This window comes from Cnephaeus nilssonii, assembly GCF_951640355.1.
Source record: "Cnephaeus nilssonii genome assembly, chromosome: 1".
Lineage (NCBI taxonomy): Eukaryota > Metazoa > Chordata > Mammalia > Chiroptera > Vespertilionidae > Cnephaeus > Cnephaeus nilssonii.
Genome location: NC_137072.1, coordinates 15,633,296 through 15,655,449, shown reverse-complemented (window position 1 = coordinate 15,655,449; position 22,154 = coordinate 15,633,296).

Genomic DNA, 22,154 nt, shown 5'->3' with positions numbered 1-22,154 from the left:
AGTGTAAACAGCTCAAATGTCCATCAAATAATGAGTGGATAATTAAAATGTGCTATATTAATACAGTAGAATATTATTTAGAAATAAAGTACCAATATATGCTGTAGCATGAATTAACTTTGAAAACATTATGCTAAGTGAAAGAAGTCAACAAAAAGAAAAGGTACTGCATAATTCTATTGATATGTAATGTCAAGAATAAGCAAATCTAGAAATCCAGAAAGACTACTTAATGCCTAGGCCTGGCAGTTGGAGAGTCAATGGGAGTGACAACTAACGGGTATGGGATTTCTTTTGGGCGTGATAACAAAATTTTAAAATTAGATTGTGGTGATGAGTCACAATTTTGTGAATATACTAAAACCCACTGAAATGTACACTTTAAAAGAGTGAACTTAATGGTATGTGAATTATATATCAATTAAACATAAAAATGTATAATACAAATTCAGTACCCCTATCCTTTGAACATGTAGGAAGAATATATACCATATATAAAGTACCCTCTTTGGGTCAGTGACTTAAAACTGTCATTCCTTTTAAATGACCATCTTTTTATTATTATTATTAAATATTATTATCCTTGTCATTTTACAGATAAAGAAACTGCATATTAGAGGTTAACCACTTTCCTTAGAGTCACACATCTGGTAAGTGCTAAGAGTCCAAGTCTGTTGTTTCTTTGTGTTTGTTTTTTTTTGCAAAGCCTATATACTTTATGTTCACCATCCTGTGGTGCAATGAAAAGATGCTTTATTGCAATCAGTTGTAGCTTGTCATGTGATACCTCTGTTTTTGCTCTAGAAAGGGTGATGTGGAAGTACTAACCACCCCCATTTTAGCTTTGATTATTGGCAAAAACAAGTTGAAGAAAATGTTAAATTTTCTTTTCTAACAGTTACCACTTTATTAATCACTATTTTCAAAGCTGGCCAATTTGTGACGTGCTTATTTGGTATACTAAATGGAAGTGGTTACTGAGAGGACAGATGCTTATTGTCTGTCTGTAAACTAAAATTTGACTTCAGAATAAGGAAGATGAATGTTTTGGGGGAGGGGATTTTTGTTGGTATACAAATAGGAGTTTTTTTCCTGGCTGGTTTGGCTTAGTGGGTCCTGGGTTCAATTCTGGTCAGGGGCACATACTTCAGTTGTAGGCTCCATCACTGACCCTGGTCAGGGTGCATGTGGCAACCAATTGATATGTCTCTCTCACATTGATATTTCTCACTCTCTGTCTCTCCCTCACCCTTCCACTCCCTTAAAACAATGGAAAAATATCATCAGGTGAGGATTAACAAGAAAAAAAATTAGGAGTTTTCTCTTAAACTGATTAAAAATGTAGGCCTTCACTTCCACAAAGCAATTAGGAAAAGCAAGAAATAGTTTTCAGATATATGCATTGGTTTTGGGTTGGTATTGTTATATTAAAGTTGAAGTGGCTTTTGAGACAATTATATAAGCATCTACGTACATTTCTTTAACATTTTTCAATTAAAAGAATTATGCATAGAATTCTTTTAAGAGGCAAACTACCTTAATACATTGGTAATGAATTCTCTGTACAGAACATTTGAGGAACAAGGTATTTATTCTCCCAGGGTCTCATTTTCTAAAACAAAGTGTTGTGTTAGCTAGTCCTGAAGGTCCTTTCCAGATCTTTGATTATATGACACTCTGACTAGCACACAGAGGCACACCTGCAATCCTGTCGAGAGTTCCACAGAGTCATTAATGATTATTCATGGCATGGGAATCAGAGGCAGCATTGGCTCTGAAAGCCGATCCTTCTCACTGTAGAATTGCACTCTTGTGTTACAGTGTTTTTGTATCTGAGAAACGCCACCTGCCAGTACTTGAAGGTCTCTGAGCCTGAGGAATCGACTTCGTGCCCTTCGGGTTAAAACATCTCCTGCAAGCCCAGCACAGTGTACCTGTGGTGAGGGCAGTGGGATGGATGACCATATTGCTGTCTTTTAGAGCTTGTGCTACACATATCCTGCTTTGACTTTTATTATAAGATTTATGACAAATCTGGATTTTTAAAATATTTTTATTTTTTAGTTAATGGTTGTTTTGCTTTTAAACAGATTTTTTTTTTTGAATTCTACTGAAAGGGATGTCCTTCTAGGTCCTTAAAACTATCTTTCTCTAGAGGAGTTCTATAGTAAAAGAAGAGTGATTATTTGAAAATAAAAGTATTTTCTAACCTTATCTCAATTAGAAAGAAAGAATTATAAATAATTCACAGTCAATAAAAGAGTATTCTTTTTTTACCCTCACTGTAGATATATTTTCATTGTTTCTAAAGGGAGAGGGGGAGAGAGAGAGAAACATTAATGGGAGAGAGACACATCAATTGGTTGCCTCCCATATGCTCCTGACCAGGGATTGAACCTGCAACCTGGGTATATGCTCCCACAGGGAATTGAACTCATGACCCTTTGGTGCATGGGATGATGCTTTAACCAACTGAGCCACACCAGCCAGGGTACAGTTTTTATTCTTGATTCTCTTCTGACCATATTCATTTTTAGCAATATAAATGAAAATTATTCATGAGTTCTCTATTAGCATAAAAATTAGCAGTCTAAAATTGGGACAATATTTCAAAAAATTAATTGGGACAATATTTTAAGTTTATCTTTATTCTTAATTAGCGAGATGAGACTAAATATATACTAACACATTATTTTAAAACCAAACTTTCTTTAAACAAGATTCTTTTTAGTTCAATTTCTAGAATAGTTTTGGTCCAGGGCTGAGAACAGTCAGGGTTAACATAAAGGGCAGCCACTTACTTAAAAAAAAGTTGAATAAGGATTCTAGGGACTAGTCATTTTTTGTTGCTAGAATTATTCTGGGCTATGCTCTAAATTAGTGCTACTTATAACTTCAGGTGCTTAAAGAACCAGAAACCAATAGCAATGAACCAAAGAAACATAATTTCGAAACTTAGAACTCTTTACAACACACAAAGCCACTCTCTTTCTATAATCAGATATTGTAGTTATTTTTTTATAGTATAAGTAGAATATATGTAAAGTATTTTTAAAATGTAAAATACATAGAAAAGAAAATAAAAATCGTTCTTACTAATATTTTGGTATGTTTCATTGTATGATAATCTTTTAATAAGTTTTTGTACTGTGTGAATCTAGATGATATTTGTGAGGAATGCAGCAGAAAAATAATATGAGATAATTCTGGGGAGGTTTTATCAAGTGGTTTTATATCCTGAAAGAATATTCTTATTTTTTTCTTATATGTAATTATTTTTTATTTTTTATTATTTTAAAAATATTTATTGTTGAAGTATTACAGATGTCTCCCTTTTCCCCCAAATTGTCCCCCTCCACCCAGTTTCCACCCTGCCATAGGCCTTCACCACCCTATTGTCTGTGTCCATATGTAATGCATATATGCATATAAGATCTTTGGTTATTCTCTTCCCTCCCCACTCCCCTGTTCCATCTAAGAGTCATCAGTCTGTTCCATGTCTCCATGCTTCTGGGTCTATTTTATGCAGCAGTTTATTTTGTTCATTAGATTCTTTGTTCCTTTATTTTGATTTTTAGATTCAATTGTTGATAGAAATGTATTTATTTCCATTTTATTGTTCATATTTTTAATCTTTATTTTCTACTTCTTCCTCTTCTTAAAGAATACCCTTCAACATATCATGTAATACTGGTTTTGTTGTGATGAACTCCTTTAGCTTTTTCTGTCTGTGAAGCTCTTTATCTGACCTTCAATTCTAAATGATAGCTTTGTTGGGTAGAATAATCTTGGTTGTAGGTTCTTGCTATTCATAATTTTGAATATTTCTTGCCACTCCCTTCTGGCCTACAGTTTCTGTTGAGAAATCAGCTGAAAATCATATGGGTGCTTCCTTGTAGGTAACTAGCTGCTATTCTCTTGCTGCTTTTAAGATGCTATCTTTGTCTTTAACCCTTGGCATTTTAATTATGATGAGTCTTGGTGTGGACCTCTTTGGGTTCTTCTTGTTTGGGACACTCTGCATTTCCTGGACTTTGTAAGTCTATTTCTTTCACCAGGTAGTAGATGTTTTCTGTCATTAACTCTTTAAATAGGTTTTCAATATCTTGCCCTCTATCTTCTCCTTCTGGCACCTCCATAATGTGAATATTGGTACAATTGAATTATTCCAGAGGCTCCTTACATTATCTTCTTATTTTTGGATTCATTTCTCTTTTTGCTCTTCTGATTGGGTATTTTTGCTTCTTCATATTCCAAATCATTTATTTGATTCTTAGAATCCTTTACTTTTACTGTTGAATATTTTAAAATTATTCTTTATTTCAGTTAGTGTATACTTAATTTCTGACTATTTCTTTTTCATGTCTTTGATGTTCTCACTAAGGTTCTTGAAATTCTCACTAAGATCCTTGAAAGTCTCACTAAGTCCCTTGAAGCTCTCATTAAGATCCTTGAGCAACTTTATAACCATTGCTTTGAACTCTGTATCCATTTCATTTAGTTCTTTTTCTGGAGATTTCTTCTGTTCTTTCCATTTGTGACATGTTTCTTTGTCTCTGCATTTTGGCTGCTTCCTTGTGTTTGTTTCTATGTATTAGGTAGAGCTGCTATGTCTCCTGGGATTGGTAGAGTGGCCTTGTGTAGTAGGTGTCCTATAGGACCCAGTGGCTCAACCTCCCCAGTCACCTGAGTGGGCACTCTAGGTGTCCCCCTGTGTGGGTTGTGTGCATGGTCTCGTTATAGTTGAGCCTTGATTGCTGTTGGTTTCACTGGGAGAAATTGACCTTCAGGCCAATTGGCTGTGAGGTCCAGCTGTGTAAAGTGGAAAAGCTGCTGTGCAGGGGACTCTATTATGGAGCAGTCTTGCTTCAGTGGGGTTTTGGTGCCCTCGAGTCTACCCCTCAAGTGTGTCTCTTGTGGATGTGTAGAGTTGCAATCTGGTATGGTCTGAAGTTGTCCTCTAGGTGCACTGGCTCTGGGACCTCAGGAGGTGCAAAGTCAACCATTGCTTGGTGCCACCCAGCAGGACCTACAGAGTGATCTGAAGATGGTTGCTACTTGTATTGGGCTTTGAAGAGCCCAGGGAAGGCCCAACTGTGAAGCAAGACAGACTGGTGGTAGTTCTGGGTCTTGAGCCTTTTATTGATGGGTATGGGGCATGCTGATGCCAGCTTCTGCTTGTTAGAGAAATTTAGGAATGTATGAAACCTGAGCAAAGACAGGCTATTCATATGGAAAAGAGGCCTCAAACAGCTTGGGTAGAGCTGAAAATTGGATGGGGCAGGGTCTCAGCGTGGAGTGAACAGTGTGAGCCAGGCTGATGGAAACTGAGATATGGGTTCCTCCCTGTATGTCCCTGGATCCACCAAAGTCACCGACCAGTGCTGGAGCCGGAGAGAATGAGTCTAAATAAGTTCATGCACTGGCCCTTTTTAAAAATATATATGTTTTTATTGACTTTAGAGAGAGAAGAAGGTAAAGGGAGAGAGGGATAGAAACATTAATGAGAGAATAACATCTACCAGCTGCCTCCTGCATACCCTCTACTGGGAATTGAGCCTGCAACCCAGGCATGTGCCCTGACCTTGAATTGAACCAGCGAACTTTTGGTGCATGGGATGATGCTCAACCACTGAGTCACACCAGCCAGGCTGCACCAGCACTTTATTCAACTGCCTGGCTTTCCAGCACCCTCTGTGTCACTGAACCACAATCCCTGCTGGTTTTTACAGCCCGAAGTTATGGAGACTTCTCTTCCCAGCTCTGGGACCCTGGGATTGGTGTCTGGCATGTAGCTGGGACCTTTTTTTCACACAGGAGGCCTCCACAGTAGAAATATCCCTTCTGATTAAGACAAAATGCCACATGTGGGTGTTGGAGCAGCCTGTTCCATGCCTCACCCCCTCTTACCAGTCTCAATGTGCTTTCTTCTTTACTTCTCTAGCTGTAGGACTTCCATTCACCCAATTTTAGGCCATTCTGAATGATGGTGTTCTGTATTTTATTTGTAATTTTGATGTGGTCCTGAGAGGCAGTGAGTAACGGTGTTCACCTATGCCTCCACCTTGGTTCTCTGAGAATCTGTCCTAATAATAGACACATATGTAAATTGACAGTACCTCCATGATGCCCACAGCCAATCAGGAGTGAGTATGCAAATTAACTCAACAAAGATGGTGGGCCTGTGGGCAGCGCGCACATGTGTAAGCGCTGACCAGCCAGGGGCAGGGTGGCACTTCCACTCACCCTCAGCGTACCTGGGGCAATGCAGCGGGTGTCCCCGGGACCCTGCCTGCTTCGAGCCTATGGCCAGCACGCGCATGCATGCCGACGCCAAGCAGCCGGGGTCTCGGGGATGCCACTAGAGTGTCCAGTCCTGTCAGCCAGGCCTAGGGGCAGCTGGAGTTCTCAGTCCTTTTGGTTTGTGCAGTCCCTGGACTGGAAGTGGAAACCAAGAGCATGGGGAGCACCAGGAATTCTGGGAATTGTAGTTCTGGTGGCAGCCCCTGGACCGGAAGTGGAAGCCCAGAGCACAGGGAGCACCAGGAATGCTGGGAATCATAGTTCTGGTGGCAGATGTATTGCGGGATCTCCTAGACACTAGAGCAAAGTGAGCCTGGAGCAAGTTACTGTTTCGGGTGGGGGATGGAGGGAAAGCAAAGGTGAGAGACATAAGTAAAGTCACAGTGTCGAGAAAAAATTAAAGGGAAAATATCCTGCAACTTCTAGGAAATCTCCACCAATAGAGCATAGGGGAAAAAAAAAAAAGACCTCTATTATTCTGTGAGCACCAAACCAAAACAGGGTTGAGGTTTCAGACAATTCGCTCATATGATTGCAAAGACAGACAGAAACACCTGGATTGGAGAGGGTGCAGGTTGGGCTGAGGAACCCACCCCCTGTGCATGAATCTTTGTGCACTGGGCCCCTAGTATTATTTATAACTGATAAAACTCATGATATTGCCTGGTTTATCTGTGCTTCAGGTCTTGTACAGGTTTCTAAGACTCTTACTTGGTTCATCTGTGCTCTGGGTCTTGTACAGTTTTCTGAGCTGCTTACTAGGTACTATTGGTGGGCTGTGCTTTCCAGGTAGGCAAATACCTTAGCTTTATTCTATAGAAAACATAAAATATTATATTATTATAAAAATTAGTAAAATATAAATTTAGGTAAGAATGACTGGAAGGAAAAAAAAGTTTTAGGGAAATCTAGGGATGTTGTCCTATGTATGAGTAACTTAAGACTCTTTTCCATGGCTAAACTATGTAACAGACACTTCTTGCTCCATCTGAGTCACTACTGTGCAGGTTGAGTGATTCCACGTACTGAAGTCAGACTCAATGACTTTCCCAAATAGTTAAGTATGAAGTTTGATAAGTATTATTTAGATCCTAAAAGAACACTGGAGAAGACAAAAAATAAAAACAAAAAAACAAACAACAAAAAAAACCATGCTTTACTAAGACTTTAAAATTTAATAGGATTTTGTCAGATGAACAAAGGAGAGGAAAACAGGCACTGGAACTCCAATAGGAAATTGTTACAATAATTCTGGTAGGCAACACTGAAATGAAAAACCATCACAGTGGCTTGGAAAATGGAAGAGAATTATTTGAGTCATAATTATGTGATAGAATTGACAATACTTAGGAGTTGTAAAGATGTAACAGGAGGTGAAAGCAGGTGAGAAAAAGAATCACTAAGAGGAATCCCACTTTTCTGGTTTAGGCAATTAGGTTGATAATGAAATTATTGAACATGGTAAAGAATTCAGATAGACAATTCTTTAAGTTACAGTGGTGGTGAGATTATTTGTTCTATCTTTAATATTTTACATCAGACATGCCTGTATCATTTCCAATTGGAACTTTTTAATGGCCAGTTATGCAGCAGAGAGGGAAATTAAGGGGAAGACTGGAGCTAGGCTTTGACTTCCAGTTAATTGGTGATTGGACCTATAGGCATAGAAGAGATAACCCAGAGGTAATTTAAAATGAGAAGGTAATACAATCAAGTAAGGAAAATTAAAGTAATAATACTGACATTTAAGGTGCAGGAAAAGGATAAAAGCAAGTAAAAAAAACAATTGAAACCAAGTAGAAAAAGAACGAGAAATAACAATAAAGTGACACTCATTAAAAAATATTGCCAATGATATATCCAATAAGGGGTTAACTTCTAAAATACACCTGGAACTCATACAATTTAACAAAAGAATGAAAAACAATTCAATTAAAAAATGGGCAGAGGACCTAAATAGACACTTCTCTAAAGAGAACATACAGAAGGCCAAGAGCCATATGAAAAGATGCTCTAAGTCACTAATCATCTGAGAGATGCAAATCAAAATGACAATGAGATATCACCTCACACCTGTCATAATGGTTATCATCAACAAATCAACCGACAACAATTATTGTTGAGGATGTGGAGAAAAGGGTATCCTAGTATACTGCTGGTGGGAATTCAGACTGGTGCAGCCACTGTGGAAAACAGTGTGGAGTTTCCTCAAAAAATTAAAAATGGAACTGCCATTTGACCCAGTACTACCACTTCTAGGAATATATCCTAAGACATCAGAAACACCAATCAGAAAGAATATATGCACCCCTATGTTCATAGCAGTGCAATTTGCAATAGCTAAGATTTGGAAACAGCCCAAGTGTCCATCATTAGATGAATGGATAAAAAAAGCTGTGGTACATTTACACAATGGAATACTACACAGCTCTAAAAAAAAAAGACTTCTACGCCGAAACCGGTTTGGCTCAGTGGATAGAGCGTCGGCCTGCGGACTCCAGGGTCCCAGGTTCGATTCCAGTCAAGGGCATGTACCTTGGTTGCGGGCACATCCCCAGTAGGGGGTGTGCAAGAGGCAGCTGATCGATGTTTCTCTCTCATCGATGTTTCTAACTCTCTATCCCTATCTCTTCCTCTCTGTAAAAAATCAATAAAATATATATATATTTTTTAAAAAGAGACCTCTTACATTTGGAACAGCATGGATGGACTTGGAGAGTATTATGCTAAGCAAAATAAGCCAGTCAGAGAAGGATAAGTATCACATGATCTCACTCATATATGGAATCTAATGAACAAAAATAAATAGATGAACAAAATAGATCCAGAGACATAGAAGCATGGAACAGACTGTTGAACCTCAGAGGGACGGCAGGGGAGGGTGGGTGGATGGGAAGAGATCAACCAAAGAACTTGTGTGCATATATGCATAACCCATGGACACTGACAATAGGGTGGTGAAGGCCTGGGGTGGTGGCCGGGGGCAGATTGGAAGAGGTCCAAGGGGGAAAAAAGGGACATATGTAATATTTTCAACAATAAAGATTTAAAAAATAGTATCCAAGGAATTCTAGGGACAGGCTTTCCATGATAACTTATAAAACTCTAAGACCATCAGGAATTGCATATTAAAAGTAATTATTCCAAGTTTCAGGACACCTGTTGGTGCTTATGGAGGCGTTATCAAACAATATTGGTTTCCTAGGTTTGAATACTTAGTGGCATAAACCAAGTCTTTTTTAAGAGGCTGTTGTACTGCCTATGTTGGTGATTGGAAGTTTCCTTGTCTTACATTCACATCAAATTTGCCTTCATTTGACATTCAACAAGTATTTATGGAGTGCCCACCCTATGCTAGATATGGGATACATTAGTGAACTAAAAAGTCAAAGGCTCTTGCCCTGAAGAAGCTAACATTCAAGAGACAGAACAAGAAATTAATGTAAGACATAATTTTATGAAAGGTGGTAAGTGCTATGGAAAAACCAGAATGGGATAAATAAAATCAAGAGTATAGTGGGAGGAAAAGATTTGAGGCTGGGTTAGTTGCTATATTAAATAGTGGGGGTGAATCTCATTGAGAAAGTGAGGATGATCACATATTGTATTTTAAAGAGGTGAGAAAATTAGTCAAGTGGGAACCTGGAGAAAGAGCATTCCGTGCACAAGAAAAAATACAGCAAAAGCTCAAGGTGGAATATGCCCAGCATGTGTCAGGATCTAGAAGGAGACTACTGTGGACACAAGGAAGAGCAAAGTAAGGGCTGTGGTCAGGTAGGTTATAGGGCCATGTTTGGCTCATATTATCAGTGAGAAGGGAGATCATTTATAGGTTTTGATCAAAGGTGTAAGTTGGTCTGATTTGTCTGTCTTTAAAAACTCATTTGGATGCTTTATTGATAATACTAGAGGCCTGGTGCATGGATTCATGCACTGGTGTGGTCCCTTAGCCTGGCCTGCACCCTCTTGCAACCCAGCATTCTGAAACTGGCAGTCTGACATCCCCTGAGGGATGTAGCAGTGTGCAAAAAGGCAGGTGGCTGGGGAGGAGCCTGAGCTAGAGCTGGGCGCTGCTCCTGCTCACCCTGGCCCCACTGCACCTGCTGCTGCTGTCGCGCTCGGGAGTACTGTTGCCGAGGCTGGAGAGGTGCACACCACAGCAGCTGTACTCGTCAGCTGTGAGCCTGGCTTCTGGCTGAGCAGCACTCCTGCTATAGAAACACACTGACCACCAGGGGGCAGCTCCTGCATTGAGCGTCTGTCCCCTGGCGGTTAGTGCATGTCATAGTGACCGGTCAACCAGTCATTCAGTCATTCAGTCGCTTAGGCTTTTATATATATGGATAACTTTTTGTAGACTTTTCTGTTTCTTCAACTCTGTGATACACAAGAATAGGAATAGGATAACCAGTAAAATGTTATATTCAGGTAAAAGATTATGATGGTTTAGCACAGAGTAGTATCAGTAAAGTGTGAGAAATGGATGAATCTGGATATATTTGAAATATAGAATCTCTAGTATTTCCTTTGTAATAATCTTGTATAGTAGTCAGTTCTCCTAAACATTTGATAAAGGATCCTATGAAAAATTATTTTCAAGGTATTTTAATTCAATGTTAATATGTTATTATCAGATTCCTTTTAAAATTTATGCTAATTTTATTGCAGTTATTGCTGTGTTCATTTGGTTACTAGACAATGTGTACTTTTACCAATGGTTTTTAATGGAATATGCTTTCCAGTTGTTCCCACCCACCCCACAGATTCTGTACTTTAAAACCCTGAATATCCAAATAACTATCTTGATATAAGTCTCTGGATTGTACTGGCCTAGTTGGTATACTATGTCTGTCTGCAAGTTATAAACTATAGTTATTGTAAGTTAATGTCTTTAAATTCTAAGACAGTATTTTATTGTAGGCCAAGGCCTTTGAGAGAGGCCATTATGAATGTAAAATTTGGTTCATTAAGATGCAAATTTGGAGGACTTCATAAATATTTATTGAAATACAGGCTTGTTCAAGAACATTACAGTTTCCATGGTTTGAGCAAATAATTGTTCCGTAGCAGTGCTGTTCTCTACTAATGTTGATTGTATTCATCAAATGTAAGTTCTCCTAAACAGGTACCTTTAAAATGCTTTTCTATTTAGGTTAGATATGGGTGCTATGTTTAATTGTCCAATCAATTATCTCTTTTTTTATAATTTATTTATTTTTAAGTTTAAATTCTTTATTGTTTAAAGTATTACATATGTCTCCTTCCCCCCCCCCATTGACCTCTCCCCAGTCACTCCCACCTCCCAGCACATGCCCTCACCCCGCCCTACTGTCTGTGTCCATTGGTTAGGCTTATATGCAGGCATACAAGTCCTTTGGTTGATCTCTTACTCTCCTTCCACCCTCCCCTGCCTTCTCTCTGAGGTTTGATGATCTGTTCCATGCTTCTATATCTCTGGATCTATTTTTGTTCACCAGTTTATGTTTTTCATTATATCCCACAAATGAGTGAGATCATATGATATTTATCTTTCTCCGACTGGCTTATTTTGCTTAGCATAATGCTCTCCAGGTCCATCCATGCTGTTGTGAATGGTAAGAGTTCTTTCTTTTTACAGCAGCATAGTATTCCATCGTGTTGACGTCCAATTATCTTTTAATGTCATCTTTACTACAGAAGAATCTTTTCTTGGGCAAAATCAAATATGTGTAATAAGCACAATTTACAAAATACTCTTTTAATTTTATTTTACTAAAATTTTTAAAATGTAAATATTCTACTTTTGGCTAACAGTCTAAATTATAATATAGAACCAAATAAGCTCCATGTTCATACACATGTACACATACACACATAAATGCATACATGCGCACACACACATCCTATATAATAAAGATATAATATGTAAATCATCATTACGCCATGAAGTGTAATGACCCACTGCATAACAACCGGATCATGGATCAGCAGGAGGGTGGGGCAGCGAGCTATGAGGGGGGAGTACAGGGAGGGAGACGGGGGGAGCTACAGGAGGGCGGGGCAGTGGGCCGAGAGCTACTGGAGGGCAGTGGTGAGCTACTGGAGCATGGATTCATGCGCAGGGCTACTAGTCCATAATATTTAGCTATATCATCAACTAGTGGAATTAAGCTCAATATATCTATTGCTTTTGTAGGCATTAGTAATATGGTTTAATTAAGTAATGACAGTAAAATAGTGAAATAAATATGTTTCTTATGGTTAACTTATGGCTTAATCTTGTATTTAACCTGAATATTATGGATATCTGTGTTTGATTAAGAACATGACAAATGTACCATTTGTTTTAAGGTTAGAAAAATAGAAATTCAAAGATGTTAAGTTAATAGGCAGGTCACATTTATTCTTTGATTGTGGTTTATAATATTATAATTGAATAGATTATTTTAGTACTTATTTACATTACACTTCCTGAGACAGATATTGCAATAGTATTGTTATCAAAAGGTAATATTAAAACTTTTTGTTTATACATATATTTTGGTTGGATGACAGCTACACTAAACATTTGGTAAGGATGTTATGAAAAAACCTTTTCAGAACAGAGTGAAAAAATGTTATTTAAAAAAACACACAACTGAAGGTCACTGCTCTGCTACATGATTTCTCTTCTAAAGTAGATGACATTTTTTTAACAAGACACCTTGAGAGACCTCTTTATGTTGGAAAGCAAGAGCCCTCCTGGGTATGGTTTTGAAGTAGACTGATGGCTAGACTGCTCAGCATCAGAAATAAATAGTTACTTGAAGGGGGGAGTGAGCCCAGGAGAGAAAAAGAGAGGGTCACACAATAGCAAGTGGGGAACAGGAGAGAATAACAAGAGTGAGAAATTTCTAGGAGAGGAATGATTAAAGAACTGTCCATACTCAGTTTTTTGGTATAGCTCATCAGGATTTCTCATCATCAGCATCTTGCTCCAACATACACACCTTCAGTAGTGTCTCTTATATACACACATTTCTTGATTGAGTGGTGTTTTGATAAATTAAAGAAAATCCTCCTATGCTTAAGATGGTGTTGAGCAGAGACAAGAGAATAAATATGTTGAGTCAAACACAAGTAACAGTGAGAATGTAGCAGAAGAGGAAATCAGAATTAGAGGTGACAAAAAGCAAGCTTCCAAGTTTGGGCAAAATTCTCTCTAAGGTGATTCCCTCTGGACGTGAGATAGGATTTTAGCAGAGGATGACCTTAGCTGACATATGGATTATATATTCTTATCTTAGTTGTTTCTTTGAATCTCCACACAAAAGAATAAGTCACTTATTTTTTATATACAAAAAGCTTAAACAACAATTTAATTAGATATTGTTCTAATTCTATTAGTGAAGACAGCTTGGCATTCCTGGGATGCTTAGCATAGAAAATCACTAAGACATTTTGAACATTTAAAAAGCCTAACAGAAATTGAATAGCTTCTCATGATAAGGTGACCGGAACTAACAATCTGTCAAATATCTCCTCTATAATAGAATTATATCCACTCAGCTGATAATTCTGTAATGCTACCCCTCAAGCCTATCATAAGCTCTATTTAGTAGTTAGATGTCTTTGATGGAAAAATAAGAATAAAACAATTATTAAAATTTCTATTTCTATTTCTGCTCCATCCTCCTGGGCTAAGGTTGGATTTTTCATTTGAACTCATCTGTGTTCCTTGATCAGACAATGCGACTGCAGAACTACAGCAAAAACAGAGGCCTGTTGACTCTGAAAACCAATCCCCTCGTAGGCATTTAGTTGACTGTGAAATGGGTGGAGTGGCTCAACTTTCTTGTAACTATGGGCAGCTTCTCAAGAAAACCAGTAAAACTCTAATAGAGGCAACTACAAAGTTGCAGTTGGTGGCTGCAGATACAGAGCCCTTGGAGATCTCTCACATCTTCTATTATGGTTTGAAGAGAAGAATGTGCTTCAAATAGGACCTGGGATGGTTATTTGTCATCAGCAAAGAAGATTTGCAGCTGAAACCCAGGATTCAGTCCATCTTGTAGTCCCCTTGAAGAATCTTAGTCTAAACCATGGATATCAGCCAAATCTCCTGATGATTTCTCCCCCTGGAGAATTGTGCAATATATATTCTTTTTGTGTTAGCCTTTGTTTTTTATTAAAAACTCTAGTCAAGAATCTCACTTCTTAATGAAAAACAAAATACAATTTTCATCCATGCATTTTAAACACCAAGGAAGAGCTTAGTGGACCCAGGGGAGATATCTGTTTCCAGTATTCACCAACCAACTCTTATTGAACATGTATTATGTACAGAAATGCACGAAAGTTTTTCTTTCCCCTCTAGGGTCCTTAGGAAATAGACCTCGAAGAAAGAGGAAGAGAGGCAAGTAGTTGGCATGGAAGATTTGGCAAAGACATGGCTCTTGTCTAGAGATAACTGAAATATTTGATCTGAGAAAATGTCTTCTCTTTGTATGTGGACAATTTGTCACCTCAACTTGGATCTTTGTACCAGCTCTGAGAGCTCTTAGAAATGAATCCTGCCATAATATAGATGCTTTACCAAATCAGAAGTACAGTGATAAATGAACCATTTATTCTTGTTGTGAGTGTACTTATAAAGAATTTATTTATTTACTAGAGGCCCGGTGCACGAAATTCGTGCACAGAGGGGGGGTGTCCCTCAGCCCAGCCTGTACCATCTCCAATCTGGGACCCTTCGAGGGATGTCTGACTGCCCATTTAGGCCCGATCCCAGTGGGATCGGGCCTAAATGGGCAGTTGGTTATCCCTCTCACAATCCAGGACTGCTGGCTCCCAACTGCTTGCCTGCCTGCCTTCCTGATTGCCCCTAACCGCTTCTGCCTGCCAGCATGATCACCCCCTAACCACTCCGCTGCCAGCCTGGTTGATGCCTAATTGCTCCCCTGCCAGCCTGTTTGCTCCCAACTTCCCTCCTCTTCCAGCCCGGTCACCCCTAACTGCCCTCCCCTGCAGGGTTGATCACCTCCAACTTCCCTCCCTTGCAGGCCAGGTGCCTCCCAACTGCCCTCTCCTGCTGGCCATCTTGTGGTGGCCATCTTGTGTCCACATGGGGGCAGGATCTTTGGCCACATGGGGGCAGACATATTGTGTGTTGGAGTGGTGGTCAATCTGCATATTACTCTTTTATTAGATAGGATAGAGGCCTGGTGCAGGAGTGGGGGCCAGCTGGTTTGCCCTGAAGGGTGTCCCAGATAAGGGTGGGGGTTCCCTTGGGGCATGGGACAGCCTGAGCAAGGGGCCTGTGGTGATTTGCAGGCCAACCACGCCCCCTGGCAACCCAAGCTGAGGCACTGGTATCTGGAATTTATTTACCTTCTACAATTGAAACTTTGTAGCCTGGAGCGGAGCCAAGCCTCCTGCATGCTCCACTGGCAGCCATTTCTGTTTGAGTTAATTCACCTTCTATAATTGAAACTTTGTAGCCTTAAGCAGAGGCCTGAGCCTGGCCAGGGTGTGCGGAAAGCTTTGCTTTCTCCGTTACCGCGGGCAACCCTGGTCTGGTCTCTCCAGCTCCGTGGCTGCCGCCATTCTGTTTGAATTTGTTTACCTTCTATAATTGAAACTTTGTAGCTTGAGTAGAGGCTTAGGCCTGTCAAGGGCAGGCGGAAAGCTTGTTTCCCTCTGTTTCCTGGGAAACCTTGCTCTCGGTGGCTGTAGCCATCTTGGTTTGGTTTATTTGCATACTTGCCCTGATTGGCTCATGGGCGTGGCTTGGACTGGTGGGCGTGGCTTGGATGTAGCGGAGGTATGGTCAATTTGCATATTTGTCTATTATTAGGTAGGATTTGTATCTTCAAATAAATGCTTTATTTTAAAATTTTTATTGAATTTTTTGAAATGACATCCTATCTAATAAAAGAGTAATATGCAGATTGACCATCACTCCAACACACAAGATGGCTGCCCCCATGTGGTCAATGATCCTGCCCCCATGTGGACACAGGATGGCCACCACAAGATGGCCAGCAGGGGAGGGCAGTTGGGAGGGACCAGGCCAGCAAGGGAGGGCAGTTGGGGGCAATCAAGCCTGCAGGGGAGGGCAGTTAGGGGTGACCAGGCTGGCAGAGGAAGGAAGTTGGGGGCAATCAGGCTGACAGGGGAGCAGTTAGACATCAATCAGGCTGGCAGGGGAGTGATTAGGGCAGTGATGGCGAACCTATGACACGTTTGTCAGCACTGACACACGTAGCCATTTCTGATGACAGGCAGCCGCTGAGGCGGCCGCATGCTGAGGATGAAACATTTGTTGCTCCTGAGGATGAAACATTTGCGACTAGAGTCTTGGAGTTAGACTCTAACTCCAAGACTCCGTTCCTGAGTTATGCTCAGTTTTTTGGCGAAGTTTGACACACCAAGCTCAAAAGGTTGCCCATCACTGGGTTAGGGGGTGATCAGGCTGGCAGGCATAAGCGGTTAGTGGGAATCAGGAAGGCAGGCAGGTGAGCAGTTGGGAGCCAGCAGTCCTGGATTGTGAGAGGGATGTCCGACTTCCCATTTAGGCCCGATCCCGGTGGGACATCCCTCGAGGGGTCCCAGATTGGAGAGGGTACAGGCTGGGCTGAGGGACACCCTCCCACCCCATGCACGAATTTCGTGCACCGGGCCTCTAGTTGGTTAATAATATTACATAGGTTTCAAGTGTCAAATTCTATAATACATCATTAATATATTGCATTGTGGGTTTACCACCCAAAATTATCTCCTTCCATCACCATTTATCCCTCCTTTACCCTCTCTGCCTCTCACACCATGTTTCCCTCTTGTAATCACCATACTGTTATTTGTGTCTATTAGGTTTTTTCCTTAATCCCTTCACCTTTTCCACCCAACCGCCCCAACTCCTCTTCCTTCTGACAGCTGTCAGTCTTTTCTCTATGTCTATGAGTGTGCTTCTATCTTGTTTGTTTTGTTCATTAGATTCCACATATAAATAAAATCATATGGTATTTGTATTTCTCTGACTGGCTTATTTCACAGCATAATACTTTCCAGGTTCATCCATGCTGTTGCAAAACGTAAGATTTCCTTCTTTTTTATGGATGAACTAGAGGCCCAGTGCATGATTTAATCATGCACCTGGTGCACCAGCTGGCTGGCTGTCCGCTGGTGCCCCAGGCCTTCCGAAAGCCTCCGGCGCGGTGGAGGCTTTTGAAAGGCCTTGTGCCGGAGCAGACAGACAGCCAGCTCCCCTGCTTTGGCTTTTGATCCCGGGGGAGCTGGCTGGCTGTCTGTCCGCTGGTGCCCCAGGCCTTCCGAAAGCCTCCGGCGCGGCCATGGCACAGACGCTGAGCTCGCGGCACCACTGGCTCCGCGAGCTCAGCGTCCTGCTGGCCCAATCAGCTACCCCGGCCACCCTGAGTCCCGCCCCCTGCGCCTCCTGCTGGCCCAATCGTGGGCGTAGCGGAGTGATGGTAATTTACATATTACCATTTTATTATGTAGGATAGTATTCCATTGTGTAAATCTACCTTTTTGTTGGTGTTCTTATCTACTCATCTACTAATAGGCACTTGAGCTGCTTTCAAATATCGGCTATTGTAAATAACTCTGCAATGAACATAGGGGTGCATATATTCTTCAGTGTCTCTGGTTTCTTCGGACATATTCCCAGAAATTGAATTGTTAGATCATTAGGCACTTCCATTAAAAATTTTAACTCTATGCTGCTTTCCACAGTGGCTATACCAATCTGCATTCCCACCAACAGTGCACAAGGGTTTCCTTTTCTCCGCTTCCTCACCAAGACTTGTTGTTTGCTGATTTATTGATGGTAGCCATTCTGACACATATAAGGTGATATCACATTGTGGTTTTAATTTAAATTTCTTTGATGATTACTGATGTTGAGCATTGCCTCTATAGAGAAGTATCTATTTAGGTCTTCTGCCCATTTCTTTTTAAACCTCACGCAAGGACATACTTAGAGAGAAGAAGGGAAAGAAAAAGAGAGATAAACACCAATGTGAAAGATAAATATTGATTGGTTGCTTAAGTATGTGCCGCAACTGGGGAGCGAACTCACAAACTATGTATGTGCTCTGACCGGGAATCTAACCAGTCACCTTTCTTTTCCTCTTTTTTTTTTTTTTTATACAGTTTTAATGATTTTTTAGAGAAAAAGGAAGGAAGGAAAAGAGAGAGAGAGAGAGAGAGAGAGAGAGAGAGAGAGAGAGAGAGAGAGATGATAGATAGAGAGAGACATTAATCAGTTGTCTCCGGAATGCATCCTGATCGGGAACCAAAGCCACAACCTGGGCATGTGCCCTAACCTGGAATTGAACCGGTGACTTTATCTTGCACAGCAGAATGCTCAACCAACTAAGCCACTCTGTTTGTTGATGAATATGTTCCCTCATTCAGTGGGTTGTCTTTATATTTTGTTGATGGTTTCCTTTGCTGTGCAAATGTTTTTAGTTTGCTGTAGTCCTATTTATTTATTTTTCTTTTGTTTCCCTTGCCTAAGGAAATATGTCAGAAAAAATATTAGAAATGAGAAATGTCCAAGATTTTCCTGTCTATGTTTTCTTCTAGGATTTTTATGATTTCGAGTCTAACATTTAAGCCTTTAATCTACTTTGAATTAATTCTTGTGTATGGTGTAAGGAAGTGATCTAGTTTCATTTTTTTTTTGGCACATATCTGTCCAGTTTTCCCAAGACCTTATATTAAATAGAATATCTTTACCTCATTGTATATTTTATCTCCATTGTTAAATATGAATTTACTATAAAGATACGAGTTTATTTGTGGGGTATCTATTCTATACCGTTGATCTATAAGTCTGTTTTTATGCCAGTACCATACTGTTTTGATTACTATGGCTTTGTAGTATAGTTTCATATTAGATAGCATGATTCCCCCAACTTTGTTTTTCTTTCCCAAGATTGCTGTTAATATTTGGGATCTTTTGTGGTTCCATATAAATTTTTGAAATATTTGTTGTATTTCTGTGAAATATATATCTTGATAGGAACTGTGTTGAATCTATAGATAGCTTTTATAGACATTTTAATGATGTTTATTCTCCTTAACCATGAACACAGAATATGCTTTCACTCATATGTATCTTCTTCAGTTTCTATCTTCAGTGTTTTATAAGTTTCCAAGGACAGATCTCTTACATCCTTGGCTAAATTTTTTCCTAGGTATTTTATTCTTTTTGAAGTAATTGTGAATGGGACTTTTTTCTTTGGTTCCCTTTCTAGTAGTTCATTATTAGTGTATAAAAATGCAACTGATTTTTGGATATTTATTTTGTACCTTGCTACTTTACTGAATTCATTGATCAGTTCTAGTAGTTTCTTTTTTGTTTGTTTGTTTTTTATTTTTGGTGGGATCTTTAGGGTTCTCTATATACAGTATCATGTCGTCTACAAATAATGACAGTTTACTTTTTGCTTTCCAATTTGGATGCCTTTTATTTCTTCTTCTTGTGTGATTGCTGTAGCTAGGACTTCCAGTAGTATGTTAAATAAGAGTGGCAAAAGTGGACATCCCTGTCTTTTCCTAATTATAAGAAAAATACTTTCAGCTTTTCTTCATTGAGTATGATATTGTCAGTGAGTTTGTCATATATGACCTTTATTACATTGAGGTACGTTCCCTTTATTCCCACTTCACTGAGAATTTTAATCATAAATGAGTGCTGGAATTTATCAAATGCTTTTTCTACATCTATTGATATCATATGGTTTTTATCATTTTCTAATGTTATGTATCATGTTTATTGATTTGTGGATATTGTAGCAACTTTGCATTCTCAGAATAAAACCCACCTGATCATGGTGTATGAGCTTTTTAATGTATTGCTGGATCTGATTTGCTAATATTTTATTGAGGAATCTACCATCTATGTTCCTTGGGAATTTTGGCCTATAATTTTCTTTCTTTGTCATGTCTTTATTTGGCTTTGTAATTAGGATAGTGCTGGTCTTGTATAAAGAATTTGGAAGTTTTCCCTCCTCTGATTTTTTTTTTGAATAGTTTGAGAAAAATAGGTATTAGTTATTCTTTGGATATTTGGTAAAATTCACCTATGAAGCCATCCCTTCCAGGAGTTTTGTTTGTTGACAGTATTTTATTTATTACTACTTAAAATTCTTTAATTATAATAAATCTACTCAGATTTTATGATTCTTCCCGATTAAATTTTGGAAGACTTTATGTGTCTAGGATTTGTACATATTGTCCAATTTGTTGGAAAATTTCAGAATATTTTCTTACAATCCTTAGTATTTCTTTGGTATCAGTTATTACTTTTCCTCTTTCATTCTTTATTTTCTTTATTAAAAAAGGAACTCTCCTTTTTTATGAGTCTGGATAAAGGTTTGTTTATTGTTCCAAAGAACAAGCTCTTGGTTCATTGATCTTTTATTTTGTCTTTTAAACTCTATTTCATTTATTTCTGCTCTGATCTTTATTATTTTCTTTCTCCTACTCACTTTGGGCTTTTTTGCTGTTTTGTTTTTAGAACCTTTAAGTGTAAAGTTATATTGTTCGAGATTTTTCCTTTTTCTTGAGATAGGCTTATAATGCTATGAAATTTCTTCTTAAGACTGTTTCCCATTGGTTTCGGGTTGTTTTTTCTCATTTTCATGTTTCAAAGTATCTTTTGATTTCATCCTTGATCTCATTGTTAATCCATTCACTGTTTAGTAACATAGTAACATATTATTTAGCATCCATGTCGAGAGAGAGAGAGAGAGAGAGAGAGAGAGAGAGAGAGAGAGAGAGGTGAGAGATACATTGATCTGGTGCCTACCGTAGTCACCCTGACTGATGATTGAACCTGCAACCTAGTTATGTGCCCTTACTAGGAATCAAACCCATAACCTTTTTGGTGTCCCGATGATGCTCCAGCCAACTGAGTCACCTGGGAAGGGCTTTAGTTTTTTCCTTATGCTTGATTTCTAGTTTCATACCATTATGGTTAGAGAAGATGCTTGGTAGGTTTTCAGTCATCTTAAATTTATTGCGACTTCTTCTGTGTCTTACCATGTGGTCTCTCTTAGAAAATGTTCATGTGTACTTGAAAAGAATGTATATTCTGCTGCTTTGGGGTGAAATGCTCTGAAGATACCGATTAAATCCAGGTGATCTGGTATTTAATTTAAGGCCACTATTTCCTTTTTTATTTTCTGTCTATAAGATCTATTCACTGATGTTAATGGGGTGTTGAAATTTTCTACTATGACTGCATTTCTGTCAATCTCTCCATTTATGCCCATCAAGGTTTGCTGTGTATACTTAGGTGCTCCTGTGTTGGGTGCATAAATGTTGACAAGGACTATATCCTCTTTTTGGGTTGATCACTTTATCGTTATATAATATCCTTCTTTATCTCTTACTATACATTTTGTTTTAAAATTTATTGTGTCTATTATTAGTACTGCTGCCCCAGTTTCATTTTCATTTCCATTTCCATGATATATCCTTTTCCATTTTTAAAAATATATATTTTTATTGATTTTAGAGAGGAAGGGAGAGAGAGATAGAAATAGCAATGATGAGAAAGAATCATCTATCGGCTGACTCCTGCATGTCTCACACTGGGGGTCAAACCCACAACCTGGGCATATACCCTGACCAGGAATTGAACTGTGATCTTCCTGGCTCACAGGTCAATGCTCAACCACTGAGCCATGCCAGCCAGGCTCCTTTCCATTTTTTAATTTTAAATCTCTGTGTGTCTTTCATTCTGATATGGGTCTCTTGTAGACAGCATTTATATGTGTCTTGTTTTCTTATTCAGTCAGCTAGCCTATGCCTTTTGATGGGATCATTTAAGTCATTTACATTTAAAGTAATTTTTAATA